The 6,604-nt window shown below is 37.4% G+C and overlaps 1 long non-coding RNA gene across 4 annotated transcripts; it reads right to left on the bottom strand.

The window, feature by feature from the left end:
* Positions 1–916: 916 nt before the first annotated feature.
* On the bottom strand, positions 917–5,274 carry LOC309495273. 4 transcript variants are annotated; one of them, XR_014204591.1, is made up of 3 exons: positions 3,980–5,274; positions 2,976–3,066; positions 917–2,026 (listed from the first exon to the last, which is right to left on the bottom strand). It is a non-coding gene; the product is annotated as an uncharacterized lncRNA (long non-coding RNA). The 4 variants fall into 4 exon arrangements; XR_014204592.1 differs by having other exon boundaries at positions 2,976–3,054; XR_014204593.1 differs by having other exon boundaries at positions 3,985–5,274.
* Positions 5,275–6,604: the final 1,330 nt, after the last annotated feature.

Below are 6,604 nucleotides of genomic sequence, written 5' to 3'. Positions count from 1 at the left end.
GCTAGAAATAAACTTCAATCAATCAAATCAATGTTTGTTTTGAAAAAAAGTTTGTTGTTTATTTACAATACAATGTTCACGGGTACATCATGGATATCAAGTAATTAACCAAGTCTGCCACGGGACACTACATTATCCTGCCATGGCACCGTGGTCGAACCCATTTTGTAGCCCAACCCGGTGATCTTTGCACCCGAAGATAAAATCTTTAAAGTCACTGCCAGTCTCTGAGCGAGGTCAATAGGCATACTGTGTGTAGTCTGATGCTGTATTAACGGCTTTAAACGATGAACAAGATCGTCAAATCGACCTTTCGACATCCGAAAATACTTAAAGTGCATTTCTTCGTCCAAGTCCCTCAGCGGTCGAACAACCGTAACAAATTCGCCAATCCTTCCCCTGTCTTCGTGCACTGGTCGTACAGACCACCTTCGCTGACGTCTTTTTCTTCTACGATTAAACATTTGCAATAAAATCATTTGTTGATTAGCTCCAGCTGCAACAACACTCTCTCTCTTTCGCTCGCCATTGTCGGAAATGAAAAAGCGGAACCGGCGCATGGAACCAAAACAAACTAGGAAAGAGATTCGCGAACCACACCACCCCCCTAGCGTTCTGGCGGTGAAATGCACCGCGATGCAACGCAACCCGACGCAGAACCATAAAACGGTCACGACGCCGTTGGAGTGACGGCGTAGCTACGCCGTGGAGTTGACGCAGAAGCATAATGAGGGCTTTATTCTAGCGGACCTCCAGCGGCAGCCGCCGCTTTCCCGACGGTGGTCCGCTATCGTGCCGCTGGTTTATAATAAGTGTTTTCTGGCGGACCACGGTCGGTCCACGGTTTATAATCAGTTACTCATGCTAACCAAAATTCACTATAATGGATAAAAAAAGCAATGTACACCAGTCTCAATAGCAGTTGCAAATTAATTTTTATTAAATTAATTTTCAGTGAACAGATGAAATGGATACATTTGCATTACATTTATCAGATTCTTTTATCCAATGTGACTATTAGTCAAGGACATTATAGGATAAGTTGTACCCTTATGAAAATTAACCATGGTTTTACCACAGCATTTGCAGTAAAACCATAGTTGCTAACAAAATGAACCATGCTTTCACAACAACCAAGGTTTAAAAACATACGTTTATAGTCATGATTACCATAATTTTACAGCAATTATTACAGCAATATTACTAGTTGAACCATGGTTTGAAAAATAAATAAATAAATAAATAAATAACATGGTTGGTACAGTTGTACCATAGTAAAACCATATAGTGCTTTTCACAATACAAATTGTTTCATAGCAGCTTTACAAAAAATGCATGTTCAAGGTTATACAATCGCGAAATATCCTTTAATCAGCCAGAGGCGACTGCTATTCACTGGAGAGCATCTTTTGGCAACAAAGTAATGTCCATAAGATAATCCAAGTCATGAGTTTAAAGTCCTAATTGCTATCCTTCAAAGGGTTGCAGATTTTTAACCCGCTATTCTTACAATGTTGGTAATATGTTAGAACAATGTTTACTCTTTCTCTTAGTTACGTGTACTGAGATATTCCTGTTTATTTGTCAGCAAAACTGTCATGCAAACCTTCCCTTCCCTTCCCCGGTTCCACAGAAAAGGCTTAAGATAGTCCCTGACTAAAATGCATTTTTGAACTGTCTTAACTGGAAGCAACTTGCACTGACATATCTTAAAATATTTCAGGGCCATTGTTTTGTCTCAATATGCACACCAGTAATGTTTTTTTTTCCTTCTTTTTTTCTGAAGTACATTTAAAAAAGCTACTTAAATATCCTAATTTAACTAAGGCCTAATCCTGGCTTAATCTAAGCCCTGTGTGTGAAACTGGGCCAATGCAATGTAAGGATAATATCTGGCAGTTTTGTGTCCATCGATAGTTGTCACCATCTGAAGTCTTTTTGAGTCTTGGTGTCATTTGAAGTCTTCACGAGTGAGGCTGGATCCACACTAGAGCTGCTGTAATCTCTAGTGAACTTGCTGAGCATCCTGAGATAGAAACAGGGAAGCAACAGGAGAATGATTAGCATTGCTGCTGTCATATTATTTTAGGCAAAAGATGATCATGTGCACTTTTTATTATTTCATCACATATAACTGTAGTGCAAGATTATGAGATGTGTAAATTGAATGCTTGGCTACAGAGATGTGTCTTTAATCTAGATTTAAATTAGGATCATGTTTCTGGGCCCGAAACATATCAGGAAGGATATTCTAGAGTTATTCCCTTACATTCTATTGAATTAATAGGAAATCGTCAGATTTTAATGAGAAAACATGACCTAACGAGTCAGCATTTTTATATTTGAATACTATACATTCTCACAATGCAAACGTCCTAAACATTTCTGAGTATTTGTAATGTTGAAAACAGTTGTGCTGATTAATATTTTTTTTGTAAACCAGTGTAACATTTTAATCCACTTTCTTTTTTCTCTCTCCAGGATTGTTAAATATAGACCCAACATATATAAATGGTAGTTTACACTACTATTCAAAAGTTTGGGTTCAATAGAATGATTATTTTTATAAGAATAGAAAATAAATATTTTTATTCAGCAAGGATGCATTAAATTGACCAAGAGAGAGAGAGTAAAGATTTTTCAAAAAAATGCTTTTTTTCCCTTTCTATTCATCAAATAATCCTGAAAAACACAAAAATGTGAAGCAGCACAACTGATTTCAAAACTGATAATAATCATAAACGTTTCATCAATTCATTTTCCATAGAAAACAGTTATTTAAATGTTTGAATATTATTTCACAATATTATTGTTTTTACTGTATTTTTTATTAAATAAATGCAGTCTTGGTGAGCATAAGAGACTTCTTTCAAAATATTTTTTTTTACCAACAACATTAGTGTATGTTTGAAGTTTTAGTTTAGTTCCTTTATTGTCCACAAGTGGAAATTTGTCTTTGGCTTGGTTTTACTTACTAGTCATATGGGTGATAGCGCCTCAGAGATGATGATCAGCTCAACTCTGCAATGGTGCAGGGCATCTGCATGGAAGGATCTAGGAACACAACTAACCATTTGCCACAGAGCCAACAATATTATTATACAATGACAGGTTTATTAAAAGGACAGAAGCTACAACAGAAGTGAAATGCAGAAAAGAGAAAGAACAGACAATGATTTCTTAATTAGGATAACAAAATGTATGTTTTTAGGTTTACTTTTTCATTGTGTTGTGTTCAAAACCCTATAACACTTGTGGTGTTCCCGGTCAAAAATAACTGGTCTACAAAAAATAGCTTATAAATCACTTGTTATGCTATATTATCACCCAATTCTGGATTCAATATTTTTGTCAACTTGTTTTCTTTCAGTTACGACTGTTTTTATATTTCTATTTGCATCTGATTAATCGTGGGCCTAATTTTTCTGAGAGTAGGCATTTATGAATAATTTTGAAAATATTAAGTAAAATATGAACATGTTCATTATGTTCATGTACACATATGTGCATGTGTGCTTGCAAACATCGAGCCCTTGGACCTGAGCATGTGTGGATACATGCATACACACGCTACCCAAACACACACACACACACACATTAAAACACAGAAACTATTTTGAATATTACACACATTCTTTTTCACAGAGAGAAACTTGATCCTACCCTGAACTGCATCTAATATTCATTTATCCATCTGACATTGATAAACACAAAACAAATCAAACTTCCTTTTGAAACATTAAAGTAGACTAGTTTGATCAACAGTGCAATGTTTTTCATATTTTATTTAATATTTCCAAAATTATTCATAAATGCCTACTCTCAGTTAAATGAGGCCCACGATTAATCAGATGGAAATAGAAATATAAAACCAGTCCTAATTGAAAGAGAACAAGTTGACAAAAAACCAATGAGATAACATTAACTAATATTTTCGGGAAAAAGAAAATCTTCTCTGTTATTTAATGAGCTTCCTCACCTCACCATGTGTTTCCCACTTCTCTGGCAGCAGCTTTCTTCAAAAATGTCGACATTTTGGAGCTTTCCTCTGTTGTAGATGGATTATTTGTGTTGCTGCTGAAATCACAGAACAATTTTTATCAATATTTGTTAACCGTTGAGCTAGTTTCAGCAATTTTTAAGTACTCCATGTAAGTGACGTCACCGATTAACAGTACGTTTACGTTAAATTAGCTTACGTCCAAGCAAAATCTTTACAAAACTATCAAAACCTCTCATCTACACATAAGATGTGATTAAAGGCCCAAACTTTCATAAACAAAAGCTCAAGCTATAGTTAGCCTACCTCTTCTGAAAACGGTTGAGATGCTAACGGACTTTTTCGAAGACACTAAACCATTTCTATGAAGTAAATATTCAACAGAAGCGTGTCAATTACAAGTAAGATAAGTGTCAAGAACAGTTGTGTGTATTATTTGTGTGATTTTAGAGGCTAAACTCACCTGAAAGCAGTGAAAACAACAGCGAGAGACGGAGTTTTGCTGACAGTTGCAGTAGTGCGGTGCGGACCCGCGCCGTTTCCTTGGCAACTCATCTCCACTCCAGTGTTTGAACCCGGCTCGAGTGTTCACGCGCACGCACATTAAAACGCGTCACAGTCACACACACAGCATTTACAAACATAAACATCTAGAATAAGAACCTTACTTGAATAAAAATCTCTTCATAAAATTATGAATTTAAAACTCATTTTGAAGTTATATGACCCATGCATAGGTGCAATTACCACTACTGCTCGTGATAGTGGGACAATTGTGGCTTTTTAAAAATAATTTAAATATTTTTGTTGTTGTTTTTACGAACACTCAAGCCCCATATTTCATTTGAACGCGTGCTAAAAATGCTCATAGGCAATATTTTTTATATCACCAACATTTTGCTTTTGATATTGCTGCAGCTATTAGGTCAGTTTCACCATTTTTTTATTCTGTGCTTTCAGATTCTTTTTAACTGTTAAATAAATAAATAAATAAATAAATATATATATATATACATTTATAAATTAAAGACGTCCTGTAAGCGCTCAGAAACACGTGGACCGACTATCGGCTTGCCACTGGTGTGCCGACGGTGGCCCAGCCGCGGAAAACCGCTGGTGGCGTGCCACCCAAAAAACGCTGGCAGACCGACGGGGTTTTCAGATTGGTCGGGTTGCCGATGGTGTGCCGCCGGAGGTCCGACCGTGTCAAACCGCTGACTTCGTGCCGCCCAAAAAACGCTGGTGGACCGCCAGGTCATTGTTAGCTGGGACACGTCAATGCGTATGCTACGCCGTACCTTCTACGCGAACCCGACGCAGAAGTATAAATTGGCCTTAAGCCTTATACTCGACGCAGCCGCAAGATCGCGAGGCGCGCGCGGCAAAAATGACGTCATTGCGGAGTGGGCGGTCTCGCGCGTTGGGTTCGCAAGACCCAATTTCGCCTGGCGGTGTGCACGGCACTTTTTGTAACATCGCGCGCGGCGCCGCATCCGAAGATGAACGATTTCGAGGCGACTTTGTCCGAGCTGGTACGTCTGTACCAGCATGTTTATGATCCTTCCATGCGGGACCATAGAGACAGTCAGATGGCACAGAATTCCTGGAGGGAAATTGCGAAGACGTTGGGGAAGGAAGACGTATTTTGTCGAAAAGTTTGGAAAAATCTTCGAGACAAATTTGTCAAAGCCAAGTTTTAGCTGACATGCTTGCAAAAGTGGACCCAAGGAAGAAGCTTGATGTAAAGTTCAAGCTGAATCAGGTCCTTTTTGATGCACTGAGGGACAACGATGCATAGACTTTGTTTGCCATTACACACATTACAAAGTACTTAGAATTTTAAATAATACACAATAGATAAAAAAAATTTAATTCATTTACAAAAGAGATTTGTATTTATAGTTTGCTGTGAAATAAAAACAAAAACTAAAGATTTTATTTTGTGTTTGCATTTATAAATGTCTTCATAAATAAAAGTGAGGCAGTACACTGATGGACAGTGATTAACCTCATTCTTTTGTCTCTATACACATAGAAACATTTACATTGATGGCGACCAATAAAAGCCTCTCATTTTGTGAATAGAAACACATTTCTATTAAGCACCCAGTTTGCACTTGTCTAAAGTAACTGCTTACATTTACAGTAGCAGAAGTTTGCCCTGCTGATAAAATTAAAGTTTAAACACTCTTCAATAAGGCTTCAGCTTGTAGTTTTGTATTACAAACTCAGTTACTGTAAATGCTATATTAACAAAAAATTAAAACTTATATTTGTATTAACATTGCCAAAGAGTAAAAAGGTAACGCATGTTTTTATGTTAGTTAATGCCACATGACTACATTAGTCAACATTTTAAGTGGATCTTAAAAGTTTATCAAAGTTGTCTTAAGACAGCAACAGGTATCATTCAAAAATAATTGTAGAATTTTGATGAAAGGTTTTGATCCACGCAAACTACTTCTTCACTGCTGTTTCCCGGTGGTTTAGAGGTAAATTACTCCGAGTCGCCCCCTGTCGTTTCAAAGAATAACACAACGGCGCGCGCGTCAAGTATAAATGCCTCGTCCGTCTGGAGAGGTGCGCGCGCGGTCTGCGGTGACT

This window comes from Leuciscus leuciscus (genome assembly GCF_965113295.1).
Source record: "Leuciscus leuciscus genome assembly, chromosome: 3".
In the NCBI taxonomy this organism is placed as follows: Eukaryota; Metazoa; Chordata; class Actinopteri; order Cypriniformes; family Leuciscidae; genus Leuciscus; species Leuciscus leuciscus.
Note: the sequence above shows the minus strand (reverse complement) of the source record. Positions and strands in the feature narration are given on the sequence as shown.